General features: G+C 36.9%; 1 protein-coding gene across 5 annotated transcripts in view; it reads right to left on the reverse strand.

The window, feature by feature from the left end:
* The window catches only part of LOC131439058 (orexin receptor type 2-like), a 335326-nt gene that overhangs the window by 249329 nt on the left and 63679 nt on the right, over window positions 1-22318 (reverse strand). For 4 of the 5 annotated variants that reach the window (XM_058609588.1, XM_058609590.1, XM_058609592.1 and 1 more), the window contains exon 3: window positions 17567-17605. The exons of the other annotated variant lie outside the window; for it this stretch is intronic. The gene's annotated coding sequence lies outside the window, so the exon portion shown is untranslated. The remainder of the gene's footprint in view (window positions 1-17566; window positions 17606-22318) is intronic. 5 annotated transcript variants of the gene reach the window in all.

A 22318-nucleotide genomic window follows, 5' to 3' on the forward strand; every position in this document is an offset into this window, starting at 1 on the left:
CAGTTCGTCGAGCTGATTAATGTCTGTGTGTGTCTTTAAGCGGCAAAGCAAAAAACGTAAAAATAGTCTGGACTTGCCTCAAAACTATTCCAATTAGAAGTCACTGTCAGTAGACGGCCAAACAAACTAATTTCGGTTTTCCTGGTTCTTGGTTTTCGATTAACATCCGGAGATTTTAGTCATATACTCAAAAATGGATCTCACTCACTTTTCTCGAACCGACTTCGATAATAGCTAAATCTCAAATCCGTACTGTATTTCACAGTATTGTACTGCATTTTTGCTCAAATATTTCGTACTGTATTTCACCCTTAAATGCACTGTATTTGAATTTGCACTGTATTTTCCAATTAAAATGTGACGTATTTTTCGTATAAAAAATTATCTACAGAGTTTTAAATCTTTAACGCATCGATTTTCTACTTTCCTCAAAATAAAATGTCAGAACAAACAAACGACTATCACCGACATGGAACGGTAATTAGTTATTCATATGAGGGATATGCGAGCAATATTCGACTAAAAAAATTAAATTAATCTTGACTTCGACCGTTGAGTTGATTAATCGTCTGAATCGTGTTTAATGCTGGCGTTACCTGATGAAAGCAAACCAATTTCATTTGCATTTGTGGTTGTAAGTGAGATGGTTGTGGAAAATGGATGGCCAATATATTCTCTGATGAAAACAAAACAATACGTAAGAACGATTCACACAGGCCATCAGGCGACTATCACCGGCCTGAAACGGTTACGGAACAACAACATTATTTGTGAGCAATTATTATGGAGGCACACAACGCCTATTCCATGGAACGTCCGGTACGTGAGTAATATCCGATTAAACATATTATCAATTTAATCTTGACGTCGACCGAAGTTGATTGATTGTCTGAATCGTGTTCAATGCAGGCGTTTCCTGATAAAAACAAACCTATCTCATTTACATTTGTAGTTGTAGATGAGCTGTCAGAAAGGCATATATCATTTGCTTTTAACATTTTAACTTTGAATTTTTTTTCTGCATTTACTTATGTGTTTTCTGTACTTATTGCTGTACTTTCGCCACTTGTTCCTGCAGTTTCTGCACTTGTTCCTTGTTCCTCCCTTTTTTGTACTTGCAGTCCCAGCGAACTTCGTATCGCTCAAAAATCATATATTGATGGACATTATTTCGAGCGCTCATAAAATCAGAACAATCAAACGTCCTATGTAGAACTTGATTTCAGAAGAACGTTGTCATGATTGCTCGCGATCAGTAAAATAAAAAAATAATAGTTGTTTTATCGCGCACAGTGAAGCCTTGTTTTTCATGTTCTGTAAAAATGAATTAACAATTGCTTTTAATTCGATCATCGTGATCAGGTACTATGTACACTATGCACTTAGCAGCAGCGTTGAAAGAAAAATATGCTCGAACGATGTTGGGAGAAAAATATGCTCAAAAAGATGGGTTGATAGAATTTGGATCATGTCAGGGCCAATTGAAAACGTTTTGGCTCGAATGAACCGTACTTGAAATTTGAAGCATTACACAAAATGTGCAGGTCATTTAGAAAAAATACACACAAAATCTCTAAAAAAACGTCTTTCGAAGGTTTCAAGCCATTATTTATACTGAAGATGAATAAATTTACTAATAATGTATTTGACTGAAAATGGCAATATTTGAAAGAAGTTTCGCTTACTCGTAACAGTTATTATGATCTTATGTAGGGCTATTGTACCAATAGTCATCTCATTAGAAGAATCGCCATATATTTTTTTATTCAACGATGGAGTCGCCATATTATTTTGACGATTGCTCGACCTTCATTGAATCAATCGGAAACAATATCTTTGCTTCGACTCCAAGAAGCAGTACAACAGACAGAAATAGTTCGAAAATTGTTCAATACTACTGTTATAGCGACGCGAAAACTTGAAGCGAATGCGCCTATTTCCAACTTACCCTGAAAGTCAATCTATCGAACAGAGACGGTAGATATCAAATGACCATTAGTCATTTAGGTGTTGGTACCTTGTGGGTACTAGATTGTGCCAAAGTGCACATGACTGTTTTTGACCGAAGTGCAATATCTACCCTGACGTCTCTGGCGAAAACGAATTTACGACTTTATGGCCGTAAATATGTGGCATCAGCAGTCCTACATAATCTGCTAATGCACTGATGAGCTAAACGCGAAACGGAAAACTGTCTGACAATTAGTTTTCGTATATGAGATGACTACTGGAGTCGAGCTGAAAGGGAGTTCCATTACCCTACCCTATATTCGCATTACACTCCAAATTTATTTCATTTATAAATTGAATGTACTTTTTGTAACACAGTTGTGTTTGGGATAATCTAATGAAATTCAAGAAGTATAACCAAGGATTATCTTATCAAAGAACGCTCACACGATTCAATCAGTGCCATCAAAAAGAGACGGATATCATCTCAGCAACGAAAAAACCGGCATGGTTCATTTAACATAGAATGGACACCAGTCCGAGAGCGAATTTCTCTCGATGATCTGTCTGAGCATAACGAGTTAACACTTTGCAGTGGGAATTTTTTCTGAAGCAACAAACGGTCCCTTATTTTCGTTTCGCGATCTGATTCTATATGGGCAGTTGATAATTGCGATATAATCATTTTACTATTACCGCTTATTCTAACTATGTGCATATAACCTTTGTATAAGTTGTGTCTATCAAAATGTATGTGAACGCTCCACACAAGGGTTTTGAAATACTGCAACCTAGTATGAGAATTTCTGCGATAATTGCGATTGATGCAAATTTTGCTTTTGGGGCATTGGTAATGCTTGTGTAAAATTTAAGTCGAAACAAAAAAACTAAAAAACATCCTTTGAATTCAAATGGAATGGCTCCATTGCACACTGTAATCATCTTGTCTCTGGATGAAAGTTCAGTGCATTGTGACAGCAATAATTACATCCATCGTGAAGATTTTGAATCTCTAATTTCTGGAATTTTAAGAAAACAACGAATCATAAAATAACGTACTCTCAATAAAAGTTTTTTTTTGTAATTTAATGATTTTAACTATATGTTTACATGTATAAGCTAAAAAAAACCTTTTTTAATCCACCTAGTGGTGTGATGACGCCTTTCTCATATTACTTATATTTTCAAAAATATCACTAGAAGATTCTGTAAAGAAACTTTTTTTTTCAATCTTGAATAAAACAAGTAACTTTCTTTGGGTATAAACTAACACAACCTTTTTAATTTGTAAACAGTTGTGTCAAGTTAATAAGAATTTTTCTTCATTTTGCATCTTCGCACTGCATTGTTAAACACACTTTACCCTATAGTTCTGGAACCGGAAGTCGGACCCGGATGAAATTAAACAGCAACCTATGAGACTATAAGAACTTTGATTTGAGCTTGGAAATTATGCAAATCGATCAAATCATATCTGAGAAAATTGAGTGAGTCTCGTGTTAAACTTTTTGTCTACTATTTCCGGTACTCCTGGAACCGAGAACATGGAGCCAGTATAACCGAAGTCGGTTCGTCTAGTACATGATATGACATATACTCACACATACACGCACAGACACATACATTGCTCAGCTCGATGAACTGTGTCGAATGATATAGAACACTTAGCCCTCGGACCAATTTTCACTAGTCAATTTTTCAAGTGATTGCATAAACTTTCTATATGAGAAAGGCAAATTGAATAAAAAAATTAAAAATTAACATTTTTTTCACCTGAAAAATATAAATTTTAATGTGGAAACCTGACACTCTATACGAAATTGGACAAAGCACGCTGCGAACGGAGCAAAGCCGCACATACCGTCGCGTACTAGTTTTGCATCGTCATTTTGAATGTTTTGACACTCATCACCCTATAAATTCGGAATCGAAAGTAGGATCCGGATGAAATTGCACAGTATATTTAAAGACAACGAGAGCTTTCATTTGAATTATGATTCCGGTTTTGGAGATTTTCTTCACTATTATCGGTGCTTTCGGAAGCGGAAGCCGGGGCTAGTAGTCCCAAAGTAGTTTTATATATTCACTAACTAACAAGAACTGCCAACTAGATAAATTTATAAAAAGATGCTCATGAAATTGAAAATTTTCACTAATCGCACTGTAATACCGGAACCGGAAGTCGTATCTAGATAAACTTTTCGAGGACTTTTTAAATAATTTTAATACCTTCCATTTACTTCTTAGTTTGGGAAATCGGCTAAGAACGTTCCGAGAAAATTGAGTGCACATTTTTTAATAAATTTGCACATATTTCCTTGTAATTCTGGAACCGGAAGTCGGATCTAAATAAAATTCAAGAAAATTGTATGGGACCATAAAAACCTTTCATTTGAATCTAAGTTTGTGAAAATCGGTTCAGCCATCTCGGAGAAACGTGTGTGTTTAATTTTTTTCCTTTTCTTTAGCATATCACTCTGTAATTTCGAAACCGGAAGTCGGATCCAAATGAAACTCAGGAACTTTGTATGGGACCTTAAGGCCTTTTATTTGAATCTAAGTTTGTGAAAATCGGTTCATCCATCTCTGAGAAAATTGAGTGACATTATTTGTCTCATACACACATACATACATACACACACAGACATTTTGTGATCTCGACGAACTGAGTCGTATGGTATATGACACTCGGTCCTCCGGGACTCGGTTGTAAAGTCGGTTTTCACAGCGATTGCATAGCCTTTCTATATGAGAAAGCAAAAAGTAATGAAATATTCAAATCTGATCTCAAAACTCTTCCAAAATTCAGGTCTTGTAAATTGTGAGATGATGGCTGTTAAAAATTTCCAACCTAAATATGGCTAATGACGCAAAACCAAGGTAGACATCATCAAGATTGCTGGCAACATTATTCCAATTTGTTGACCTGGTTAGTTGACGACCAGACTCATTTACGGATTGATAAGTATGGTCAACATAAAAAAATCATATTCCATATGGTAAAGAAAGTAACTGACACTTGTCACGTTTCATTTTCATTCTCAAAACTACACTTATTGATATCGTCGCGGTTTTAATTGAAGTAAAGTGGGCACTATAAGCATTTACCAAATTCGCAATTGCATAAAAAAAGTTTACCGGGATTATCTTGGGGATTACTGTAAACCGGATTTAAGGAGTTTTCTCCTTTTTACAGCGTCACTTGTTAAAAAGATTTATAAAATTCAAGTATTTCATTTCTTCTCACTCATTTGAAGCTAAGTTTGTGAAACTTGGTCAAGCCGTAAACATACTTTTTCGGTTTAAGAAAATTGAGTGCACATTTTTATATTTTTGCCTTTCTGATATAGAAAGGTTATGCAATCACTTAAAAAACTGACTAGTAAAAATTGGCCCGAAGGGTAAAGTGTGATATGCCATTCGACTCAGTTCATCGAGCTGAGCAATGTCTGTGCGCGCGCGCGTGTGTGTTGTGTGTGTGTGTATGCCTGTGTGTGTCTGTGTATGTCTGTGTGTGTATGTGTGTGTGTGTGTTTTAAATAATCTCCCTAGGTTTTCTCGGAGATGGCTGAACCGGTTTTGACTAACTTAGATTCAAATGAAAAGTCTCACTGTCCCATAGGAATTCCTGAATTTTATCCAGAACAAAAACCGAAAAAAAATTCTCACACTGGTCTCGAAACTATACAAATCGATCAGGCAACTAAACAAACCGATTTCGGTTATCCTGGTTCCCGGTCTCCGGTTCCGGAAATAGTGGTCAAATAATAGAAATGGATCTCACTCGGATCAGGGTCATTTCGCCGAAAGGATTATTTCGCCGAATAACATTTCGCCGAATGGGCCATTTCGCCGAAAGAGTCATTTCGTCGAATCCTGAAACCGTCTTTAGATCGTAATTGAAATTTTTTTTTTTTCATAAATACGTTTATTTCATAGGCAATATACATAAGTTTTTCTTCGCCGTGGCATCTACAATACATAGTACTTTAAACCTAATACATTTCGAATATCCTATTAGTATGTTGGTATTCATTAGTTAATCTAAACACTGTTTTTATCAAGCGAGTTGCTATTATAAATTACATTGAATGAAATACATTTATTTTGTACATGATCTTATAACTATTTCAGGTTTGTTTGTATCAGTTCATCACTTTTATTTAATATAAGATAGCTGGCTATTGGTTGAGCTCATGGAAGAGAAAACAATCTAACATAAAATAAAATTTAAATTGGAACTCCAATGGACTTAATGAAATAATAAAGAAGTTTCATGTAAGGAACGTCACGACAAGCAAGAATGTCGCGAACTGGGACATTGGATAGTCTACCTTGGGTACGCAAGGAATTTATTAGTTGAGATCTGACATCACGATACTCCACGCATGTCCAAACAACATGGTCAATATCGCGGTAACCTTCGCCACAAGCACAATGATTAGTCTCGGAAAGTCCAATTCGAAGGAGATGTGCATCTAACGTGTAGTGATTGGACATGAGTCTGGACATCACACGAATGAAATCTCTACTCACATCCAGTCCCCTGAACCATGCCTTTGTCGATATTTTAGGAATAATTGAGTGCATCCACCGACCCAGATCATCTTTATCCCAAGAAGCTTGCCAGCTGGCAAGTGTTCTTTGGCGAGACGCGCTATAGAATTCATTGAAAGCAATTGGTCTCTCATAAATTTCACCCTCAATAGCACCACGTTTGGCTAAAATATCGGCTCTTTCATTGCCTGGAATGGAGCAATGAGCCGGAACCCAAACTATTGTGATTTGATAATTATTATTCAATATGACGTTCAGGCACTGTTTTATTTTGCCCAAGAAAAAAGGTTCATTTTTGCCAGCAGCCTTTGAGCGAATGGCTTCAATTGCACTCAGACTATCTGTGAAAAGAAAATAATGGTTTGGAGATAATGTGACGATTATACTCAAACTATAATGAACTGCTGCTAACTCTGCTATATAAACAGATGCAGGTTCTTGAAGCCTAAAGGAGACCGAAACATTATTGTTGAACATACCAAACCCTGTCGCTTCTTCAATTCGCGATCCGTCCGTGTAAAACATTTTCTCAGAGTCGATATGCCTGAACTTACTTGTAAATATTTTTGGGATTTCCAACGAGCGTAGGTGTTCCGGAATTCCACGCACTTCGCGCTGCATGGATGTGTCGAAAAATAAAGTTGAGTCAGGGACATTTAGGAGGCTGACACGGATAGGAATATATCTTGAAGGGTTGATTTCCTGTGACATATGGTTAAAATATACAGTCATGAATCTTGTTTGAGATTGAAGCTCAACTAGCCTTTCGAAGTTATTAATAACTAGGGGATTCAGTACCTCGCATCTTACTAGCAGTCGCGACGAAAGCTCCCAAAAACGATCCTTCAATGGAAGAACTCCCGCCAGAACTTCAAGACTCATTGTATGTGTCGAATGCATGCAGCCTAAAGCAATTCGCAAACAACGATATTGAATTCGCTCTAATTTGATAATATGAGAGTTTGCAGCGGAACGAAAGCAAACGCATCCATATTCCATCACTGAAAGTATCGTTGTCTGATACAATTTTATTAGATCTTCCGGATGAGCACCCCACCAAGATCCGGTTATTGTTCGAAGAAAATTTACTCTTTGTTGGCATTTTGTTATCAGAAACCTAATGTGTCCTCCCCACGTGCATTTGGAATCAAACCACACCCCGAGGTATTTGAAAGTCAAAACCTGTTGGATCATTCTTCCCATCATATGGAGCTGAAGCTGCGCGGGATCATGCTTTCTTGAAAAGACGACTAACTCTGTTTTCTCCGCAGAGAATTCGATACCAAGATGAACAGCCCAATCGGACAAGTTATCTAAGGTATCTTGCAATGGTTTATGCAGATCAATAGCTTTGGGTCCAGTAACTGAAACTACGCCATCATCTGCCAATTGTCTTAGTGTACATGGGGATACTAGACAGCTGTCAATGTCATTTACGTAAAAATTATAGAGGAGCGGACTGAGGCAAGAGCCTTGCGGTAGACCCATGTAGCTAATTCTGAATGTTACCAAATCGCCATGTGAAAAATGCATGCGTTTCTCTGACAAAAGGTTGTGCAAATAATTATTTATAACCGCTGGGAGTCCATGTTGGTGAAGCTTGTCTGAAAGAACATCAATGGAAACTGAATCAAATGCTCCTTTAATGTCTAAAAATACAGATGCCATTTGTTGCTTTTGAGCGAAGGCAATTTGGATGTCAGACGAAAGTAATGCAAGGCAATCATTCGTCCCTTTATTTCTACGGAAGCCAAACTGAGTATCTGACAACAAACCGTTCGTCTCGACCCAAGTGTCGAGACGTCGTAGAATAATTTTTTCGAACAATTTTCTGATGCAGGACAACATCGCGATGGGTCTATATGAGTTGTGATTGGAAGCTGGTTTCCCCGGCTTTTGAATGGCGATAACTTTCACTTGCCTCCAGTCAGGTGGAACAATATTTTGCTCAAGAAGCTTGTTGAACAATTCCAACAAACGTCTTTTTGCGAGGTCGGGCAGATTCTTCACCAAGTTGAATTTAATTCTGTCCAACCCAGGAGCGTTATTGTTACAAGACATGAGTGCTATGGAAAATTCCATCATAGAAAAGGGGCTATCAATGGAACCATTATTTGAAAAAGATTCCCTAATAATGCTATGCGTAGGAACAGAATCTGGACAAACTTTCCTCGCAAAATCAAATATCCATCGGTTCGAGTATTCCTCACTCTCATTTCCTACGTTACGATTCCTCATTCGTCTGGCCGTATTCCAAAGAGTGCTCATTGAGGTTTCTCTTGACAAACCTTCGACAAAATGTCTCCAATAGCTACATTTCTTGGCCCGAAGTATGCTCTTGTACTTGGTTTCTAAAGTCAAGAATTTTTCAAAATTCTGAGGAGTTCCTCCTCCTCGTTTTAAAAACATCTTGAAGGCATTTTGTTTCGCGTGCTTAGCATCTGAGCACTCTTTGTCCCACCAAGGGTTTGGAGGCCTTCTGTTAGACGATGGACCAAGAAATCGTTTGGTTTGGGCTTGTTCTGCGGCCTCCAGAATCGAACAAACGAGGAAGTCATATTCTTCAAGTGGGGGGAGCTCTTCCATTGAAGTTAAGGCACTTGAAATATTACTTTGGTATTTAATCCAGTCAATATTTTTTGTCAAATCATATGGAATATTAACTGAATTAGCAATGCCTTTGTTACTGCTAATTGAGATGATGATTGGTAAATGATCGCTACCGTGTAAATCAGGAAATACTTTCCAGGTGCAATCTAGTCGAATTGAAGTCGAGCAAAGAGATAAATCTAATGCACTTGGACGTGCAGGAGGTCTTGGGATCCGTGTCATGCTACCCATATTTAGTACCGTCATGCTAAAATTGTCGCAAATATTATATATTAAGGATGATCTGCTATCATTGTAAACGGAACCCCACATCATTCCGTGCGAATTGAAATCTCCTAAAATCAAACGTGGAGCAGGAAGGGCTTCGACAATTTCATTAAGCTGTCGTTGTCCAACTTGAGCTCTTGGAGGAATATATACTGAAGCAATGCAAATGTCCTTTCCTTTAATGTTTATTTGACAAGCAACAACTTCTATACTAGAAGTCGAAGGAATATTTAATCTATAAAAGGAATAACATTTCTTAATTCCTAAAAGCACTCCACCATACGGAGAGTCTCTATCGAGACGTATAATGTTAAAGTCATTAAAACTTAAGGCTATGTTTGATGTAAGCCATGTTTCGCACAAAGTAAATACATCACATTTTTGACTATGCAACAAAACTTTAAATGAATCAAGTTTTGGCATGATGCTTCGACAATTCCACTGCAGGACAGTGATTGAATCATTTGCGGCGGATGATAAATTATCCATCAAATGATACAAAACCTGAAAGAACTGGCCATTGAGCTGATAACTGTTTCAAAAAAGTTCTAGCTATTGGAAGGAATGCCGTTATGATAGTCTTTAGAGGTTCAGAAATATTGAATGCTGCGAAAATCCATTCTACAATTTCCGAAAACTTAAGTAATCCTGTTGGTGAATGTGAAACGGAGCCCACTGGATTATTGTCTTTCCTTGAGCTAGTTTCTGGATTGGTTTGTGAATTTGACAAACCAGGAGGCACAGTTTTTGGTTTTAAATTTGGCTTTTTAGCTTTAACACGGGGATCTTTTTTTGAAGATGTAATTTTAGGTGTCTTTTTAGGTATTTTGTGGTTTGTTAATCTCCTCTTAACAGACCCTTGAGGAGTGACAAACGAGGTATCTTCACTATTTCCGTCGGAGTCAGATTCCTCTGGCTCCATAAGATTTGAAAAACCGTTTTCGGTTTCCAAGGGGGAGACATGTATGACCGTTTTAAGCATTTCTGCATATGTGCGCTTAGACCGTGCTTTTAAAGAAAGCTTCATTTTGTCTTTACGCAACTTAAATGCAGCGCATACTGAAAGATCATCATGAGGTCTCTCCCCACAATAAACACATTTTTCAACATTTTTATCGCAAAGATTATCCTTATGAGGCCCTTGACATTTGATACATTTGGACTTATTACTACAGTAAGTAGCTGTATGCCCGAATTTTTTACAGTTCGTGCAATTCATAACATGCGGTACGAAAAGCCGAACAGGAAGACGAATTTTATCGATATAGACATGGCTAGGCAACGCAGATCCGGCAAATGTTACACGAAACGAATCTGAGGGACGATACGACTTTTTTCCATCGACAATAGATGCTGAGTACAATTGCTTGCACTCGAGTATCTTAACTCCCTCAAGCATGGAGTTTTTAAAACGACCAACTCCATTTTTAAGTAAATCATCGGCCGTCAGACTTGCTTCAGTCACGACACCGTCAATTTCCACCTCCTTCGATGGAATGTAAACTCGATATTCAACAGAAAATAATTTACAGGTTACAATTTCGTTCGCCTGTTTCAAGTCATTGACAACAACTCGAATTTTATCTCTATTAACTTTACATATTTCTTTAACTTCAGAGAAATGTGATGTCAAATCCTTGGTAATTTGCATCAAATTTAAAATCTTTTCTTTTTTTCGAAGATAGACTATCCATGGCCCAGTGGTACCCTGTGGATAATGTTTAGCCCTCGGAGTATTTAAACTCTTACTAGTATCCGGAATCGGATTCGAATGATCTTCCATAAGATCATCCATTACATTAAATTTTTTTGTAAATTAATAATACCAAAATAAAAACTTATGTTTAGTAAAATTTCAGATATAAGAAATAAAAAATAAATTAAATTAAATCTACCTTGTAGCTGATGTCTCTGTTCCTTTATCGTGAAGAACGACGTGAAGCTCTTCCAACGATTTCCAATTGGCAGTCTTCTGCTGTTTCCAATTGGCAGTCTTCTGTCGTTTACTGCTATCTCAGTTGCTCTGCCGTCGTTGTGAACACCACTGCACTTGCTGTGCTGCCTGTACCTGACCCCAGGTACAGTGCTTTTGCTCTTGGTGGCGATCAAATGCGATGCTTGCAGTGTAGCACCTCGCGATATATGCCGTCTCTTTTGATCCTACGCAGCGTACAATTTCTGGTACCTGGTAGATCAGCACTGGGTTGCTTTAGCACCTTTGTGCCTTTGCACCCCTTCGTCTTCGCACCTTTATGCGATGGCACCTCTGTGACTCGTCACTTCTATGCTCTCGCACCTCTGTGTTTCTACACCTCTGTGCGTATGAACGGGATGGCCTTCGTTGCTAGCTTTCCAGTCGGGAAACGCCCCGAATATTACGTTTGCTATGGGCAGTTTAACTACCTGAAGCTTAGAATTGTCTCGGTATCAGCCGTTAACTCACGAGCCAGTACAATCGAAACACAACCTCTTCGCTTGAATGGTTTTTACTGAATGTAATTGAAATTGATTTAAAATAAAGACAAATGGAAGATTGTAGCGTTAACGCCCGTTTTGTTGACCTTCAATTGTACTTCTTGAATAAAGATTGGTTCTTGTACTCTTGAATAAAGATTGATTCATGAATCTCAGAACGGAGTTCCCAAGAAAACTTGTTGACTATTTGCTACTAAGCATCAAATCAATTACATAGGTGTATCTACCAGGCAAATATATGTGGTGTTTCCGTTTATTAAGTGAAAATGAAAAAAAAAATTAATGCGGCTACGCATTACGGCTTTGTGCCGCCAAACCATCTTGACTTCGGTTATGTGGCTGCGCCACATGAGTTATACAGAAGACATAAAATACAGGAGATATAACCCTCTCGGCGAAATGACCTATATCTGCAGGGCAAAAATGGTTGAAGAATTCAAATTTCAACGAAATCGGTTATATGAAATTCGTTGATTTTCCATGAAAAGCGTGAAAAGTTTTTCCAAAAATGTGTTCGAATGTGATCCTTGTAGCCAGCATAAGATTTATTTGAAAAAAAAAATCATGCCATCGAATTATTTGTTTAAATAATTGTGAAAGATCACAAAGAAACTCATTTTTCAGCGATTTTTGATAAGAATCCCAAAAGCCTCCGAATTTTTCAGCCATTTTTGCCCTGCAGATAGATAAAAGCTTTTCAAAGGTCTGTATGTTTTTGGTTTTGGAAAATTTTTCAAAATTTCCTTAAATCACCCGCGCCACGTGGTACTTGGACGATGGCATTAAACTGGCGAAACAAAAACCATAAAAAATGTTGTAAACTGGACTCAAAACCGGTATTCCCAATTTTTAATGAAAGGTCTTATGGACCTACCAAAAACTACTGCATATTTTCAGATACAACAAAAATTTAAATCGTCGTTCAGAGTACGATGGCAAAATTTAAAATCTTTAAATTTTAACGTCCAAACGACATGATCAATATCGCGAACGTGTAGTGATTGGACATGAGTCTGGACATCACACGAATGAAATCCCTACTCACATCCAGTCCCCTGAACCATGTCATTGTCCATATTTTAGGAATAATTGAGTGCATCCATGGACCCAGATTATCTTTATCCCAAAAAGCTTGCCAGCTGGCAAGTGTTCTTTGGCGAGACGCGCTATAGAATTCGTTGAAAGCAATCGGTCTCTCATAAATTTCACCCTCAATAGCACCACGTTTGGCTAAAGTATCGGCTCTCTCATTGCCTGGAATGCTGACTTGATAATAATTATTCAAAATGTCGATCAGTTATCGTTTTATTTTTCCCAAGAAAAACCAGCTATGATGTACGGGAAAAAATAGTTTCAAATTTACTAAAGAAAATCCAATAATTAGATATTTCACAAAAATGTTAAAATTAAAATAAAATTAAACCTGTTTGACACTTAGCATGAAATTCATATCGAACATTTAGGCAATGTAGATCACCAATCGATTGAATATTTCTTCAATTCAAATTTTAAACAGGAAATTCTATCATAACTACTAAAATTCTTTAGAAATTTTGTATTTTTACAGAAACTTTTGAATCTTAGAGTTTTTGTGACTAAGCTAAGCACGCATTCAAGAATGTTCGTGTATTAACCGACTAAATTTACTTTCAGCTATAATTTCAAAAATTTTATATTTTATATTTACCAAAAATCTTAAAAAATCGATATTTTCACAGAAGTTTTTAAAATTGAAGAAATGGTAGGCACTTACGTGGTTTTGACGTAAGTCCACGTCTAAGAAATTTTGCTTACCAACTCAATGAACTTAGCAACGTGTAAACTTTTAGAAGTAAAATGTTATATTTACATCATTTACAAAAACTACATATTTTTATCATAACTTTCATTAACAAAGTGTAATTGGAAAATTTTCTGTTCCATTTATGTTGTGATATACGTATCTGTCTAATGAGAAAACAAATTTTAAAAATCGGACTTCTAACAGCTGAGATATGGCTAGCCAAAGTAAGCGTTCCCACTTCCGAACAGACTACAGCCGGAACTTTTTATAATAACCTTGAATAGAATATTCGTTTTTCCATCGTTACAAATGGATTTTATTCCGAATGAATTTATCTTTCAAATGATAAAAAAGGTCCAAAAATGGCTAAGATACAAGGTGAGATGAAAAAACTGCAACCAACTTCAGACTGCTGTCATTTCTAAACCGCTCGTCCCACAGCTGTCAGATTTATTCTAGTGACAGCTCATTATATTATTTACAAGCGCACAAAAGCATTTTGGTGGGAATTTTTCAGAAAAAAAGTTATTTGTGATGGAATTCAAGTGTGATAGTGTGATTGCTTTGCATTTGGCTGGAAAACCACAAGTGGCTATCGTTAGAGCCCTCCAGCATTTAAAAGTGAATAAATCTTTTGTGTCTCGTACCATCGCTCGTTACGGTGATACTGGTAGCGTAGCCCGACGTCAAGGAAGTGGACGAAAAAAAACAGCAACATCGGCAGAAATGGTTCGAAAAGTGAAGAAGCGAATTGAACGAAATCCGCGTCGCAGTGGCCGAAAAATGGCTCGTGAGCTGAACATATCGCAATATGCCATTCGGCAAATATTGAAAAATGAGCTTGGACTAAAGCCATTGAAGTTCCAAAAAGTGCAAGATCTTACTGATGCGCAAAAAAAAGTTAGACTCGAAAAAGCTAAAGAGTTGCTTCGCTTGGCCGAAAGTGGTGAACTGCCGAATTTGGTTTTCTCCGATGAGAAACCATTCGTTATCCAGCAGTTTGTAAACAAACAAAATGATCGTGTTTACTTGCCAGAGAGGTCAGCTGAAAATTTGCAACTTCGGTTGGCCACCAGAACTCAAAAGCCGGCCATGGTGATGGTGTGGGCCGCCATAACAGCCGATGGTCGCTCGCCGCTCGTATTCATCGACCGTGGGGTCAAAATAAATGCGCAAATCTATCGCGAAAATATTTTGGAGGGAGTTCTGAAGCCCTGGGCACGCAAACATTTCGGCCGCAGACCTTGGACATTCCAACAGGACTCAGCACCATCGCACTCAGCACGCGCCACCCAAGAATGGTTAAGAAATGAGGTTCCTCGCTTCATTTCCACCGCACAATGGCCACCAAAATCTCCGGATGCCAATCCGTTGGACTATTGTGCCTGGGGTATTTTGGAAAGCAAGGTTGGCACTAAAAAATACCAAAGTGTCGATCATCTCAAGCAAGCGCTTCGCCGAGAATGGGACAAAATACCGCAGAGCCACTTTCGGGCAGCGTGTGATGGTTTCATTGGCCGTTTGAAGGCCATAGTTCGTGCCAAAGGTGGCCAATTCGAACAAATCTAAACCGATTCTCAAATTTGATGTTATTTCCGACATTTTTTGCTTTCATTCAATAAAATTTAAAAAAAAATGAAAAAATTATGGCGTTTTACTTTGTTGCAGTTTTTTCATCTCACCTTGTATAGTCAGTCAAAATTGGCGTTCCCACTTTTCTTGGTACCCTTGGTAGCCCGCGTAACTTTTTACCGCCTTGGTATTCGGAGTGTAAAAATGAATTTTTTAGAAAATTATAAAACCATTCATTTAAATCTTGGTTTGTGAAAATCGGTTGAGCCGTTTCAAAGAAAATTGAATGCACACTTTTTCTCTAATTTTCATGTAACTCCTGAAACGGAAGTCGGATTCAAATGAAATTCAATAGCATGCTATGAGACCGTAAGACTTTTTATTTGAGGTGAAATGAAGTCTCGAAAAAGGTGCGAGAAATTATAACCGCTTGAGTTGACCGAATCGTCCCACAAAGCATAACAAGAAAAAAACGACACATAGAAACCAGGAGTATTTCCAGAGATTGAGCGCAGTGGGCTTACCACTAGTTTTGTTGGCTTGTAAAAAAGACTCATGGATGCGTAATGGATTTTTGAATTTCTCGGTCGAATTTCCTTATCGAATACAACATTGTTAAAATAAATTACTGGACTGGAATTACTGCCAATATATTAAATTCTAATTGACTTTCATTGTCATCTTCGAATAAGTAGAAAGTAGTTATGTTATTATATTTCTTTGTGTCAATAGGATCGTAGCACTAGCTATGTAATCGAAGTTATGCTATGAATCAGCAGCGAATTCTATTGAAACTGAAGGGCCGAATTCCACAATTAATGTAATATCAAGACATCGTTTTGCTTGACGACGTTTATTCGTGTTTTTTTATTATCTAATACAATTACATGGATATTGTGCCAAATATATTTTTTCTGGTCCTCTATTCAGTATAATGATACATTTTCCATGAACATAGATATTTTTGAATTCTGGTACTGGCACCAAGTTATATAAATGTTATATTTTTAAATGTTCTACATGGACGATAATACTTGGCTTGTATTCATTTCATTCAGTAGCCGTCAGCAGAATCGGGAAAAGTTAATGTATTTTTTTTTACTTATTCCGATTGTTTTGGCTAAAGTTTATTAAATTTGAAATGCATTTTCAGATTCTTTGTGAAATTCTGCTACAAACAGTACTTTTCAATTCTTAAACCATCCCCGTGAAACGAAACAGTAACCGTTTATACATTTCAAAAACCAATTACGGCTCGGTAAAACAAAATTTCAAAACTCTAAGAATACTTAGTTGTGATAAATTTAATTGCGAAAACTTAAGTGTTCTTAGTTTGTCGAAAATCGTTCTAGTTTTTGAATAGTTGATCAAAAACGCGACGCGTGACACACACACAGACACACACACACACATTTGCCCAGTTCGTCGAGCTGAGTAGAATGGTATATGACATTTGGCCCTCCGTACCTTTTTTAAAAAGTCGCGTTATTTTAAATCATACACGTAACAAAAGTTACGTAAATTAAATATGCGTTAATTAAGTTCGCATAAATTGAAGTTTTAGTGTATAGTGTTTGGACAATAAAGACTAACAAGTTTCGAACTTCCAAATTTGTGTCACCGTGGTTTTGTGTACAATCTATTGTATGGAGCATTTGTGGTACATTGTGTAGCATTATACGCAGTAATCTTACTGGATTAGGTAATGTTTGTTCTCACGTATACTATCAGTGCTGGCTTTTGCAACAGTTTCTTAGTCTTGGTCAGGTTTGTTTCGTCAGAAAAAATCGTGTGAGGAAATCCATAAGCACTCAAACTTACTCAAAAGACGTTTTTCCTCAAGTATGTCTCTAGTGTCAATTCATTCTTACTTAAACTATCCTCTCTGTGCATAACATTCGACTTTTGGCTCAGGTTTTTGGAAGTATGCAAGTATTTTCCCCGGTATCCTTATCAGCGTATGTTTGCTATACATGGACTTAAAAAAGTCTACATCATCTTATGTGATTTTTGGTTTACAAACAGATTACCCAGTTAAGTCGCTGGTCATCTACAACAATCAGCAATTGGTCAATATTGTTAGAAAACTATTCATTAGAGAACTTAAAAGAGAATAAGACTAACTATGGTTTTCCTAAAATTGTAATAAGAATCCTTTCTTAAAACAGATACGAGATAGATATCTTGCTTCAGAATATAAGCTAGCTTTCTTATTTACTTAGTGTCGCATATCGGAACGAAAATTGAGTTAAAAATATTGTAAATAATATGTTATGCATATTATACTATAAATAAACGTGGTATTCGAATACTTTGGACCCTGTTTTTGAATCAGTGAAATCACAAACTCACCCTATTGTGATGGAGGATTGGTGCACATTATAATGTAATCTGTAAATAAAAATCAATAGATAAAATATGTCAATCGAACTCGTGTTTGAAAATACAATTATATATCAAATTAACTTTTTGTTTGCTAGAAATCCTGAAATAGGTATAGAGCTGTTATATACATACAGAGCATCAAATTATGAAATTTGTTGAAATCATGGGTTTCAACGGGTTGTTCCAACTGTCGGCCGCGGGCAACATCCCCGGGGGCCCGCCCCGGCGGTTAAACAACTGTAGGTTTTGTCGCTCGAATGTCGCAAATTTACACGATTTATGACTCATGTACTTTGACGTACACTCTTAGAAAAATGAAACTTACATACTTAGAAAAAATCTGGTAAATTTACATTTTTTTTGTTTCGATTATAGAGGTTTTAACCTTAAAGCCATACGCCCCATCGGGACAGAAACATTTTCTGAACCTGTGTGTGGGGTTGGGAATCGAACCCAAGTGGGCTGCGTGAAAAGCATTGACTGACCCATAATCAGTACCCGTCCGTCAAAAATTTACATCTTCTGAGACCGACATATTTGAGCGTCAAAATTGGCTCATTTTTACAGTTGACCTAACACAAGACTCGTGAATTTTAATACATATTTACAAGTTTTGGAGCACATAATTTTACGTATCTGCATGGAAGACTAAGTGCGTTTGCCAAAGGTTTGAATCATTTTTGTAAAATCCAAATTAATTTTTTATGAAAGAGTCATATGGGGATTTGGGTTATCGGTAAATTTAATATTTTTTAGCTGTGTACACTTGACATAAATTTATGCATGCCGTATTTTTATGGATGGTAACAAAATATTGTGTGTTAAAAACATAAATTATTAATATACCACGTTGTGCTCGTTGGAAAAACTGTCTGACCTACACATTACAAAAAAAACGTATAAATTTGGGTCCCTATGCACACAAAACGGAGCGTAACATTATTAGTCCAAAGCATGTAAAAATGAACAATGTTATTAACTTATCAGTTAATTTAGATGAATTTAATAGATTAATAAAAGATCAAGGATCGATTCTATTCATCCTCAAAAATAGTAAAATTCCATTAACACAGCTTTAACTAAATAACAGAATTAAACATGAAAAGAAGAAAAGAAACGGAAGCGACTGGGACTTGAATCGAGAAATATTTGATCCCAACAGACAAACGTTTATCGCTTCAGCTGCTGAAGCACATATCTTATAGAAATGTAAATGGCACATATAAGTTTGTAAAGTTACAATTGCTAGTCGAGTGCTGCTCATATTAAAAATTACATGAGAAATGTGTAAAAATCAATCAGTAATGATGTAAATACAAATGGTAGACTGCAAATTCGTTTAATTAATTTTAAAATGAAAGTTGCATGGAAAATTGATGAGAAGTAAACATGTAAATAAATGTTCCGACATTTATATTACATCGAACAGAAAATTGGGTCAAACACGGATTTCCTCCTTGATTATTGAAGCTAGTATACACAGAAAGGAATAATGCAATTCACGCGAGATGTAAATCAATAGTAACATGGAATAGACATTGATTGAATCGAAATTTTGATTGAAAACATTCATCAATGCAAAACTAAATTGGATTGCATTGAATTTTCAATGAATATAACTGTATCTTTCAATTAACGCTTAGTTTTACGATTAAATTATGTTGAAACCTACAGAATTGTAAAGTAATTTTATGTTTATTTTCCTGCTCCAAATATGTGCATGAAAATAGATGTAAATTCACAAAATCTTTCTATCTGTGTAGAAAATCCGTTAGAAATAATTTTCAAAAAGTGTTACTACGTAAATATATCCTGGAGCTGGGAATTTATTATGGATTACGGCACAGTTATTTATTTTACCATACACATTTAAAGTAGAACTATGCGTTATTTTGAAAATACAGGCTTATTCAATGAAAAATCAATGCAATCGAATTTAGTTTGAAATCAAGGATGGGTTCTAATCGAAATTTCGATTGAACTGATATCTATTTCATATTACTCTTGATTTACATAACGTGAAAATTTCATCATTTTGTATTGAGCGCAAGATTTTTCTCTCATACACGCCGAGTACTCGAATATCTGTATGTGGCAACAGGTAGTGTCATCGACTTGTATAGAAGAAGTTTTGTGTCTGCAAGCTACTGGATTTCAGCCGGTTACGGAGTCCGTAAAATGTCCAATAAGCATCTGCAACACGTTTTTTTACCTCGCGACTAACTTCATGATCGCATGTTACTAGTGTTCCAAGGTATATGAATTCGTCAATAACATCGTATCGTACCCCATCAATCACCATCTGGAATCCTACACCGTTTGGGCTGCCCCGTTCTTTACAAGCTGTAATATACTTTGTCTTGATAAAGTTTATCATCAACCCTATTCTCGCATCTTCTTTTTTTAAGGGTACGAAAGCCTCTTCCACAGCTCTACGATCCACACCAATAATATCAATGTTGTCCGTAAACCCAAGAAACATGTGAGACTTATTGATGATGGTTCCGTTTCTCTGCATGCCGAATCTTCGTATCGCATCGTCGAGCGCTATATTGAACAATTAATTTGACAGCGAGTCGCCCTGCTTCAATCCTGCGCTGCTTTGAAATCTACAAACAGATGATGAGTCCGCAGTTGTAGGCGGCATTGAGGAGTGTTGTGCCTTAGTAGATAGGGCAAATGAGACCTTTCAGCCAGTCCGAAGGCATTTTCTCTCCTTCGTAGATCTTTCCGATCACTAGGTGGAAAGCGTAGTACAGTCGCTCGCTTTTAACTTCAAGAAGTTCGTGTCCGTTGCTTGGCCTTCATCCTCAATCCTCATTATGCTCGTGCTCTCTTCTATATATTCTATTCGTTTAATAGTCGCTTGAAGTGCTGCTTCCACCTGGCAACCACTGATCTCCGTCTCGGTCATTGTTCATAACAGTTTCCGATTACAAATTTCCACATTTTTCACCATAACACTTTAAATTATGAAAAAATGCCGAAAATTCACTTCTACAACTAACACATGAATGAAAACAGATGGAACGCTTGTATGGAAAAACTTGTTACCACGAGCAACGTTTCGTTTTGATAGATAATTTTATCAACAGTAACAAATCGTCTTAACCGTACGTGCCTGTCAGCAGCAAATAAAAATAATATCAAATGTCGTCCCATATGTTGTTATATTGTTGCCTGAGGACCCGTAGTCCCGATAAAGCATCCTACAATCATCAAGCCACCATTACTAATAATCCTATCATAACATTTTTTCGAGCTACCATACAGATGTGGAAATGTCTTGTAGTTAGGCGAGACTGAAGTTAGCCTCTGAGTCGCCACTGTCACTTGTGCAGACTGTGTTTCATTTCAACCCTCAAAAAACCAATACCATTATCAATGTCTAACTGAGTGAACAAGAAGCACTAAGTTTGATCAGATTGGACACACTGATACGGAGGGGGAGAGGTAACAACACATTCATGTTTATTATGTGAATTCGAACGCCTGCACATTTCTGCTGCTTCTGCTTATTGTAATGAGAAAATAGATTGGTGATACAGCGTTAAACCGCCTATGAGCCTTCCAGTATAAACCCAAACGGTGGTAAGAGAATCGGTCCGAAATTTGTTAGCAATCGCTTCCAATCCCACATAAAAGGTTGTTTTTGGCAGCATCATGCAGCATTCATCACTTATTATGCCCCCTAGTAAACCCGTAGATATAAACGTTGATAATAAATTGAAGCATTTCTCAACTCAATTTCTGGGCCAAATTAGCAAAAAACTGAACCGAGTGGTTTGACATCCTAAAATGAATCAAATGTTCAGATGGTCGGAGCTTCTTGGCGGATGTATTGTAGCTTCCCAATTTTCTGTCAACAATTTTTGATGTGTTACTAAAATTGGACTCCATTGCGATTCACCAGTCAGAAGTGCTTCTTTTTTTAAGTTCTGTGTCTAATTACTGTTAGCTGACGGTAGTACATTTCCGTGGCATCATGTACCTTTGTAATTCCACCGAACGGACAACATTACCTACCTTTGATGAATATCGACCTTTGATGTGGTAGTTCATCATGCTCGTTTTCGCTTCACGTTATTGAAAACAATCCATTTTTCATCCTCAGCTAAAATTTGCTTCAAACTGATCAGTTTACGTTTCAGCAATGAACCGCAGATATTTTTGTGCGATGAGCTAGTTTCCTTTAATTTTAAAGTATTTGCCATGCTTTTTTGAGTAGCCAAGTTTTTTAAGTGATTTACGTTGAGCTGGTTTGTGATGTTGTATACCGGCAGTTTTACTCGATCAATGATTTGATTCGCAAAATCCCCCGATGTTCAACGAAAGTGGCGAATTTCCTCCGGTGAACGACCAGAAGGTTAAAGCCGGGGTAAAATAAATGATTATTATAAAAATAATAAAGTGGCGAAATGAAAAGTTCCCAGAAAATTTGAAAACATCACTTCTTCGAATTTGAAAATTCATTTTGCGATTTCTACATAAATATTAATTAAACCACGGAACGTGCGATCCAGGATCCTCAATAGATATTGATCTTTCGGAGATTAACAGGTCAGTTTCAAACTTTCGGCGATAGATTTTCCAGGCCAAATTCATAGCGCTTGTATCTCGGTGATTTGTTGATCAATTTGCAACATTTAACTCGATTCGAAAACATTACTTCGATATTGTGCGCTTAAAAATGAATTCATTTGTCAACGGTGACTTGCA

Source organism: Malaya genurostris, chromosome 3, assembly GCF_030247185.1.
Source record: "Malaya genurostris strain Urasoe2022 chromosome 3, Malgen_1.1, whole genome shotgun sequence".
Lineage (NCBI taxonomy): Eukaryota > Metazoa > Arthropoda > Insecta > Diptera > Culicidae > Malaya > Malaya genurostris.